The sequence below is a fragment of the Sorex araneus genome, chromosome 2 (assembly GCF_027595985.1).
Source record: "Sorex araneus isolate mSorAra2 chromosome 2, mSorAra2.pri, whole genome shotgun sequence".
In the NCBI taxonomy this organism is placed as follows: domain Eukaryota; kingdom Metazoa; phylum Chordata; class Mammalia; order Eulipotyphla; family Soricidae; genus Sorex; species Sorex araneus.
In genome coordinates, this window is record NC_073303.1 from 257,365,074 (window position 1) to 257,375,924 (window position 10,851).

Here is a 10,851-nt window from a genome sequence, read left to right on the forward strand (position 1 = left end):
TCTTGCTCTGGCCCCCTTATTTTCTAACTGTTAGCTCTGTAGCACTGTCCTCCCATTGTTCATCGATTTACTCGAGCGGGCGCTAGTAACGTCTCCATTGTGACACTTGTTGTTACTGCTTTTGGCATATCAGATATGCCACCGGGAGCCTGCCAGGCTCTGCCATGCGGGCGGGATACTCTTGGTAACTTGTTGGGCTCTCCGAGAGGGATGGAGGAATTGAACCGGGGTCGGCCGCATGCAAGGCAAACACCCTACCTGTTGTGCTATCGCTCCAGTCCGAAACAAAACAAAAATAACAATTATTATAAAGAGACCAAGGTTCAACCCCCAGCACCTAAAGGTTCCCTGAACAGCACTAGGTTAAGGGCCCCAAACAAGTCCAAAGTCAAAATGCTTTGCAGCCTGGCCTGCTGTGGACTGTGACCCCATATAGGGGGCAGGGGTGCCGGGTGTCTCAGAACTTAATACGGGGTTTACAAAAGCAGGCTAACATTTTGTGTTAAGGGACAACACGTTTTGTGTTAAGGAACCAGAGAGATAGAGCAGGGGTTACGGTCCTTGCTTTGCATGTGACATCCTGACCCAATCCTCGGCACACATAAGGCCTCAGAGCCACCACCAGGAGTCAGCCCTGAGCACTGCTGCGGGGTGTGGCTCAACACACACCCAAATTTGTTTAAAAATGCATTTCTTGGGACGGAGCGATAGTACAGCAGCTAGGGTGTTTGTGCAGCGATAGTACAGAAATACTACCCGCTGTACTATTGCTGTACTTTTTTTTTTTGCTTTTTGGGTCACACCTGGCGATGCACAGGGGTCACTCCTGGCTCTGCGCTCAGGAATCACCCCTGGTGTTGCTCAGGGGACCATATGGGATGCTGGGAATCGAACCTGGGTCAGCCGCGTGCAAGGCAAACACCCTACTCGCTGTGCTATCACTCCAGCCCCTGTACTATTTTCTAACTACTGTGAAAATAGTCCACAAAAATCTAGTCAAGAGTTTGCAATGGTAACTTTTTTTTTGTTATTATTTTTTGAAACCAGAGCTTGAATTTTTTTTTTTTTTTTGCATTTTGGGTCACACCGGGCGATGCACAAGGGTCACTGCTGGCTCTGCACTCAGGAATTAATTACCCCTGGAATTACCCCTGGCGGTGCTCAGGGGACCATATGGGATGCTGGGAATTGAACCCGGGTCGGCCGCGTGCAAGGCAAACGCCCTCCCCGCTGTGCTATTGCTCCAGCTCCAGAACTTGAAAATTGACCTCAAAAATTTTGTTTTTCTTATTTCACTTGTAAGGGCATAGTTAGAAGAAATCACAAGACCCCGCATGCCATGGACTAGGAAAGCTTCTGGGCAAACCCAAGGCTAGAAGCCCTGAGCAGTTCGCTAAGTGTCCTGCACTCTAACTGGCCATTCGACCAGCGCAGCTGCGGGGGGATTTGCTGGAGACGGCTTTTGTGGTTAGGGGGGCCCCACAGAGCCACTTGCTAATCTGAGATGGTCTCCTCAAGGCTTCCTCCTGGCTCTGCACTCAGAAATCACTCCTGGCGGGGTCATGGGATCATCTGGGATCCTGTTGAACCCGGGTCTGTGGTGTGCAAGGCAGGCACCCTACCCTCTGTCCTATCTCTCCGGCCCCGAGGTAGAATGCATACTTTAAGTTCTTAAGTCCTTGGCCCTTTGCTGGCGTCTGGCATTTGTTCCTTACTAATGATGATTGGTGGTCCCTGCTCCAGTGTGGGCTGCCAGATGTAAATAAAGGAGATGATCTGATAGGGTATTACGCCTCTTGAGGGAACAGTTTGATATTTCAAGATTACAAACATGGCTTAGAAATCAATACTCAATCTTCCTGCAGTTTCGTAGGACCAACGTGTGTATGGGTAGGCTTTCTAACTCGGACTGGAACAGTGGAGGCGTTGGTAACGCTGAAGAGAAAAGAAAAAGAAGCCAGATGATACGAAGCAACATAAAGTCTTCTCCGAATGCATTATTTTGTCAGCTGAGGGCAAAATCCTTGACCTCGTGTGAGGTCGAGCAGCAGGTGGAAGGTACTAGGGGAGGACGCACGCCTTCTCGGAGAGATACACACTTGGGAAAACTGGGCAGGAGCACAGTGGTCCCTGTCATCTCCTCTCTCTCCCCAGGAGCGATTTCCCAGTGAAGCCACAGCATCTTTCGCCTTAGTGCAGACATTCGGTTTCCACAGCAACAGAAGCCTAACATCAGGTTCTCTGCAGATGCCTCGTGGGAGAGCTACGGGAGCGTGACATTTGGTGGGGAACAGGGAGAGGCTGGGGGTCACTCGCCGTGGCTCAGGGATCACTCCTGGCAGTGTCCGGGACCAAACAGTGTCAGCCGTTTGCAGGGCCAGCACCTTAATCCCTTTATTCTCATTCCCAGTGGCATAGCTTTGCGTGTGTATGTGTGTGTGTGTGTGTGTGTGTGTGTGTGTGAGTGCATGCATGTATGTGTGTGTGTGAGTGCATGCATGTATGTGTGTATGTGTGTGTGTATGTGTGTAGTAGCCTCACTCCCTAAAGACTCCTCCTGGCTCTGTGCTCAGGAATCACTCCTGGATATGATCAGGGGGCCGTATGCAGTGCCAGGCACCAAATTGGAGTTTTCATAAAGACTAGTGCCTGAACCCCAGTGCCATCTCCACAGCCACATTACTAAGAGACAGATCCCCCCCCCACTTTTTATTGATTCACCGTGAGATACATTTACAAAGCTTTCATGTCTGAGCTTCAATCATACAATCATCAGACACCCATCCCTTCACCAGTGCACGTGTTCCATCACCCAAATCCTCAGTATCCCCCCCTTCCACACCTACCCCTGCCTGTGTGGCAGACACTTTCTCTCTCTCCACTTTGGTTACCTTCGATATTTTGAGCCCAGTCCCACCACGGCTCATACCTGCCAAAAAAGCAACGCTAGACAATTTGTTTTGTATTGCTTGTTATGGATAAAATATATAATGTCGCGTGGCCACTCTTCCTCTAGGAATTCTAAAATTTTAATAATTAGGGTCTGAAGGGACTGGAGCAATAGCATAGTGGGTAGGGCATTTGCCTTGCACATGACTGACTCGGGTTCGATTCCTCCGTCCCTCTCGGAGAGCCCGGCAAGATACCGAGAGTATCCTGCCCGCACAGCAGAGCCTGGCAAGCTCCCCGTGGTGTATTGGATATGCCAAAAACAGTCACAACAAGTCTCACAATGGAGATGTTACTGGTGCCCGCTCGAGCAAATTGATGAGCAATGGGATGACAGTGCTATTGCGCTACAGGGTCTGGAGAGATCACTGCAGCATGTTGCTCGGGTCTGAGATTCGTTTGTGTGTCTCTGGATCATGTCTGTGTGGGAGCTTAAGTAGACGGTGGCCGTATGTGAGCGTCATATCAGAGTCCCATGGGGCGGGGGGAAGGAGAAGGAGCGACTTCTCCCCTTGTCCCGTGAGGCGTGGCGTTTGCCATCACTGCCACCCCGCACCTGGAGCTTTTGCTGGGTTCTAGAAGATGGCGGCCGTTGGGATTCCGGGGGGGCAGGCAGAGAGATGGCACCTGCCCCTGTCCGGAGTGGCCTGGCAAAAGTGACCCATTGCAAAGTCCAGAGCCATCTCTGCAGCAAGTTGCTCGGGTTCGAGAGTTGTTGGTGTGTCTCTCAGAAAACCAGATTTCTTGAATACCCCAGAGCTTCTGATTCAGAAGGTTTAGGTGGGATTCAGGAACCTCCATTAAAAGAGAAAATTCTGGAGTTAGAGAGAGAGAATATCGAGTAGTGCTTGATTTGTGGACAGCCAAGGTGGGTTTTATCCAGTACCCTTTATGGTTCCAAAAGCCCTACTAAGAGTGATCCCTGAGCACAGAACCAGGAGTAAGCCCTGAGCACTGCTAGGTATGCTCCCTCCTCCCCCCCCCCAAAAAAAAAAGAAAATCCATAGGTAATTCTTGACTATCGTAAATCTGAGAAACTTTAACCAAAGGGATGCTGGAATTCTGGATTGGAATCCTGATGATTCTGGCAAAAATCTGCCACATCTGAAGCAAACATCACACACACTAGTCTGGAACCAAAAATGACTCAGCAAAGATTCTATGCATCACGGAAGGATTTATTGTTTACACAGATTTATGTACTGTTTTTTAAGATTGGGAGATTTTGAACATATGTCATGAGTGCGTTAATACAGATTGGTTAATGCCACCCTTCCTCTCAGCCTCCCCCGTCTCCCCAAAGGAGCAAGCAACGGTCTCATTCCTCAGTTCAGACCCGACATTAACTCTGAGGTCTCCTGAGTTCCCCGGGGGTTTGGTACCTGGGTCGGTCACTGCGTCCCGCTTTTCTACCTGGTGTAGCCTGTGTCCTCATTTTGGGCACTTCCAAGAAATTGGCTGTGGGGACAGTCTGCTTGTTTTCAGAATCCTCCCCTCCCTTCTTGCTTGCTTTTGTTCATTGGCACTTTGAAAACAGAACAAACGTCTGACTCTCTCTGGGGTTCTGTGATCAAGCTGGGGGTTGGTGGGCAGCAAGACAGTGAAGCACAGCGAAGTTATGGACGGTGTCAGGGATGGGCCAACTCTGCCACGCTGCATCCAGCCAGCTCCCTGTCTTGTCAATAATAGTGCAGTATCGCCATCACCACGTATGGAGAGAGATTAGCTGGGGCTCATTTTCTGCTACAGCGGCTGCTCTGAGCAGGATGTCATGTGGAAGGAAGGCTCCTGTTTTCCTTTCCTATCCCTTGCCTTGGTGGGAATGCATTTTTTCCCCTACAAATCATTTGGAGTGATTAGGATCAAATGATAACATTTTCCAAGCGATAGCACAGTGGTTGGGCATTTGCCTTTCATGTGGCCGACCTGTGTTCTATTCCTCCACCCCTCTCGGAGAGCCCGGCAAGCTACCGAGAGTATCGTGCCCGCATGGCAGAGCCTGGCAAGCTACCCGTGGCGTATTGGATATGCCAAAAACAGTAACAATAAGTCTCACACTGAGAGATGTTACTGATGCCCGCTCGAGCAAATCGATGAGCAACGGGATGACAGTGACAGTGACAGTGACAGATATTTGTGGGGTGGGGGTGGGGGCAGGGAGATAGTACAGCAGGTCCTCATCATGCAAGTGACTGACCTGGACTCACTCCCCAGCACCGCCTATGGTCTCCCGAGCCCCACCAGGAGTGTGATTCCTGAGCACAGAACCAGGAGTATCCCTGGAGCACAGCCAGGTGTGGCCCGCGACCCCCGCCCACACCCTAAAGATTTTAGCAAAGGGCAATATATACAAATATAAAACTTTGCTATTTTATAATGTATGGAAATGATTGATGTATCCCGCAGTTACAGGAAGGCATACTCTTGTGAGTTGATGAGAAATCTGTCTTGTGCATGCATCGCTTTGGCTAGAGGAGAAAAAGCAGGAAGACACTTTGTGCGTGCCGTAGGTACGTGCCCGGCTATTAATCCTGCAACACCGGTTGGTAAGGTAGTTCCCGAGCAGAGACGGGTTTGAACGGATTGATATCCACTTAGAAATCCTATTGCGTTTTCTTTGGTAGCTGGTAATTTGGCCGCAGGGGTGCTGGGGGCTTCTCCCCAGCATCTCTGGGGGAGGGAGGGTATGCGGGGCTGTGCCAGGGCCATCGGAGACCCGGAGCGGTGCTTTGAGCTGGGTCTCAGGCTCCACCTGGGGTCAGTCAAGGGCCTCCTGGGCCCATCCAGCGACGGTGGGGGACAGGGCGGGCTTCTCTGTGTGGCGTCGGGACTCACAGACGGTCTCGCGTGCGTCTGATCCCTGTACTATCTCCGGACCCTCCCCTTTCATTCGACTCTTCTCATGGTCTGTTTTCCGCCTCTCTAGGTGGCTTATCCAATGCAGGAGGCTTGGGGAAGCACCAGCAGAAAGCAAGGTCTTGGTTGGCCAAGCAGTACCCACAGTTTTGCCCCCTCACTCACGGTCCTGAGCACCCACCCTGCCGTGTCTCCGCACATCTCGTGCTCCTTCAGGTACTGGGACGGCGTTGGAACAGGTTGTTATGACGTTGATTCCACAGGGAGAATCGTTCAGGCACTGGCCTCTCTCTCGCCACTCTCTGCCCCCTCTGTGGTCATCTCCCCAGGGTCCCCATCCATGGGACGGGGCGGAGGCTGGGGGGGGGGGAGGACAGGATGTTTGTGGTTCTTTGGGCTCCCTGTCGGCTTCAGCATGGCTCCACTTCTAACTCCCATTCATTCAGCTGCTTCCAGCCGCGTGGAGTTGAGCGTGCGTGGAGCGCGGGTGGGTAGAGGGTGGGTAGAGGCGCTCGTGGGTGCTGGAGCCCCCAGGGAGGTAGTGGGTGCAGACATTCGCCTTCATCGCAAGGGCGGCCCCGTGGCTTGTCCGTCAGGGTCCTTGTAAGGACTCTCGGCTGCATCCGACCTCGCTGAGCTCCGCGCCCACAGCGTCCTCTGAGTCCCTCCCTGGTGGTGCCCGTCACCTCTCTCTGCCAGTGCCTGCCCCCCACCTCGTAAGCACTGGGGACACGCAGCCCAGGCCCCTGGGAGAATTCTCTGGATGACCATTCGGTGGCTTGAGGAGCAAGAGAGCATGGCACAGGGGTCTGTGCTCACAAATACTGCTTGAGAGCATGCGCACTCGCTCTCTCTCCTCTCTCTCCTCTTTCTCTTCTCTCTCTCCCTCCCTCCCTCCCTCCATCCATCCCTCACTCCCTCCTTCCCTCTCTCTCCCTCCTTCCTTCTCTCCCCTTCCTCTCTCTCTCCCCTCTCTCTCCTCTCTCTCCCTCCCTCCCTCCCTCCTTCCCTCTCTCCCCCTCCTTCCCTCTCTCTCCCTCCTTCCCTCTCTCCCCTTCCTCTCTCTCTCCCCCTCTCTCTCTCCTCTCTCCCTCCTTCCCTCTCTCTCTCTCTTTCCCTCTCTCCCCTTCCTCTCTCTCTCCCCTCTCCTCTCTCCCTCCTTCCCTCCCTCCCTCTCCCTCCCTCTCCTTTCCCTCTCTCTCCCTCCCTCTCTCCTTCCCTCTCTCTCCTTCCCTCTCTCTCCCTCCTCCCTCCTCCTTCTCTCCCCCCACCTGTCCCCCTCCCTCTCCCCCTCTCTCTCCGCTCTCTTCCTCCTTCCCTCCCTCCCTCCTTTTCTCCTTCCCTCTCCCTCCTTCCCTCTCTCTTCCCTCCCTCCCTCCCTTCCTCCCTTTCTCCTTCCCTCTCCCTCCTTCCCTCTCTCCTTCCCTCTTTCTCCCTCCTTCCCTCCCTCCCTCCTCTCTCCTTCCCTCTTTCTCTCTCCCTCTCTCTCCCCACTCTCTCCTCCCTTCCTCCCTCCACTCTCTTCTGTCTCTCCCCTGTGAACCAGAAGGGGGCAGTATAAGAACACAGATTCATTCCCAGTGACACCAGCTCTTTCAGGAATCCGTGTTTCAGATCTTATTAGGAACCACACCAAGTGTGTTGTGAAATTATTTTCGCATACACTTTCAGGGTTGAGAAATTGCAGAACATTGAAACAAAGCCCCCAGACTTCACCATTTATGAGCGGTTTCTGATGGGCCCGGTTTGGACTCCCTGAGAATGGAGCAGAATTGTTCTAGGTGAAGGAAGCAGGGAGACAGAGGACAGAGGATGAGCAGGCAGATGAATTTCCCTCAGGACGCCCGTGTCCAACTTTGAACCCCGGGTGCGTGGTTAATGCAAGCTCTGAGTCCGTGGTACTTGGCTTCCTCTTGTCTTCCCTCTAACTGGAGGCAGCTGGCACTCAGCCTTCAGCACTGTTTCAGCATTTCCCACTGGAAGTAGGGAGTAGCGTCTCTGGAGCTGGGAAGCTGAATCTGACAGGAAAGGACAGTGGATTCAGCACCAGTCAATGATCTTTCCTTTAAATGAGGGGCCTGGATGAAATAATCTCCATAATGATAATGTGCTTGGTGATAGTTCTGTCTAGCACAACGGGTTGGGCGTTTGCCTTGCACACGGCTGATGCAGGTTCCATTCCTCCATCCCTCTCGGAGAGCCCGGCAAGCTACCAAAAGTATCCTGCCCGCACGGCAGAGCCTGGCAAACTCCCCGTGGTGTATTCGATATGCCAGAAACAGTAACAAGTCTCACAATGGAAACGTTACTGGTGCCCACTCAAGCAAATCAATGAACAACGGGATACAGTGATGCAGTGAATGTGCTTGGTGCTTGGCTACCCGTAGTTCTAAGTCAAAAGCCTTTTTACTACTGTGACAGCAGTTCTAAGAAGTGCATTCATGGCAGGCATGTTTCCTATGATCTTCTTGACTCTTGCGACAGTACCTCAAGGTGGAGAGTACCTTGAAGAGGTGACATTGGGAAAGTGAAAAGAATGTTCTTTTTTTTTTCTTTTTGGGTCACACCCGGCAATGCTCAGGGGTTACTCCTGGCTCCTGCACTCAGGAATTACCCCTGGCGGTGCTCAGGGCACCCTATGGGATGCTGGGAATCGAACCTGGGTCAGCCGCGTGCAAGGCAAACGCCCTCCCCGCTGTGCTATCGCTCCAGCCCTGTGAAAAGAATTTTCTGTGATCCCGAAGCTGGCAACGGGGGAAGACATGATTCAAACCCAAACGTTCTGACTTTTGAGTCCCTGCTCTTAACTACTCTGCCGTGTATCTTTCTTTTTTTAGGGGGTGGAAGGGAGGACTTACTCCTGGCTCTGTGCTCAGGGTTCACTCCTGGGGAGCTCGGGGGACCATCTTGGGGTGCTGGGGGTTGAACCTGGGCCAGCTGCATGTAAGGCAAACATGCTACGCCATGTGCTATCACTCTGTCCCACCATTGCCTTGTTTGTGTGTGTGTGTGTTTTATTTTTTAGTTCAGCACTTGGTCCGGAGGTTGATCTTTCCACATTCCAAGGCTGGTGCTGGGTGAGGGTGGTTGTTTCCCCCTCTCACCTCGGCTCAGTCTTTGCCTCTCCTCCATCTTCTTCCCGGTTATCCAGATATTCTCGTTCTTCAAGTTCTAGTTCATGCCCTCTCCTTTAGCCTGCCTCCTCTAGCCCATGCAAGTGGTTTGTTTTATTTTTTTCCCCTCCTGGGATTTTATTGCACTTATTATCCATCCGGTGGAATTTGGACTTAGCTTGTTCTTGCCTCCTATTCTGTTTTGTGTTTTAAATAAGTTAGCCTTGTCAACATTGCGGTCAAGACTCTCGAGGCCGGGGAACACATCTTAGTCTTTTTAATCTCCTGCTTGGAAGAAGTGCAGGCTTGCATAACGAGTCCAGGATCGATGCGTTCTTCTTGTTTGCTCGAGAGACACCTCAGGCAAAAATGATCTGCTTTGCTTGGAAAAATTATGATAGTCCCTGACAAAAGTGTTTTTCTAGTGCTGCTTTAAAAAAAAGAAAAAGTCTGGAAACTCCAGACCTCTCTGTCAATAGAGTTCACCCCCTCCGCAACAAGTTTAATAATTTAAAATGATTATTTTATGATCATCAATAGTTTTATGCAAATGGTTAACATGTAGAGGTTATGTACCATGTCCCATGCGTTGAGCTTCTGTAATACGGTGGAATATATTTCTGCTGACAGCAGTCCTCTGAGGGTAGGTATCCCATCTTTGTAGAGAGAAGGACAAGTTTCGAGAGGTTGAACGATTCCTATAAGGTTTCCAGGAGAGAGTAATTGCAAAACCATTGTACCATATGGGCAATTTTTCTGTTGTTCTTCCTTCACTTGACAACGCATGCCTGTTTTTCACCTGTAGTAATTCTTCTGCATCTAGAAAAGCTGTCGAGAGTTTTCTGACAGCTTATTGCTGTGTTTTTTAAATCCTTGTTTAAAACTTTCTACCTCAGCCCAAGTTTCCCAAGGGAATTCAGTCCTTCTCTTTCTGTGGTCATCTGAGTCCCCCAAAGATGTCTGTATCTTAGTTCTCAGAGCCCAGGAATGTTTACAGATGCTGAGACAACACTGCAGAGATGAGAATCTTAAGCTTTGTGGGGTGGGAAGATTAGCTTGTGGGTCAGACAGGTAATCACAAGTGTCCTTGACGGTGAGGCAAGATCAAAGGCGGAAGAGGGCTCGGTGTCGAGGGAAACAGTGATTGCATGTTATGCATAGCCTCTGCAATGCAGTGGCCTCTGCAAGCTAAGGGCGGCAAGAAAGAACCCCCATCGGCTGAATTGGGAGCACCTGGGAGTGAGTCCCTTAAAACGTCTGGCTTCTCCCCTCCGGGTTTCATGAGCATGCATTTGTCTCCTATTAGGTTGCTGGTAATTTGCTGTCACACACGGAACAAACAGGAAATGAATACACGGAGACAAATTTCAGTGTGTATTCATTTCCAGAGGGTGAGAAGCAAGATTGAGTGCGGCAGCTCCTACCTCATCCGCTCCTACTAAGCCCTTACTCTCCGCTCTGTGAGTGAGAGAAGAATCCATCCGAGCATTATGGGTAAAGAATGTTCAGCTCTACGTGCCGATCAGTGTCTGGCCAGGATAGAAAAAGTATGCAATGAAACTCCCCGAGCCCCAAGAGTTTTCTTTATTTTCTAGAAAGAGGTAGGGATAATGGAACATGGTTTCATAATGTACCATGGAGTGAGATAATACGATGTTGAGGAGATTTAGTTGCGGCTGTCATTTTTTTTTTCCTTAGTAGAATTCCTTCTGCTTTGATTTAAATGTCTGTTTGGCAACACCCCACAAAAAACACCCTCACCAGCAACCAGTAAGTTATCACTACAAGATGCTGTTGTTTGACCTCTTTAAGCTGCTTTTATTTTGCTTTTTAAACAGTGGCACGTGAATGTCGCTGACTCTGCTTCTAGATACCAATAAGATGCATGCTTTTGAATGAGGTAATAAATATTCCCCCTTGGAGGCTCATTCTT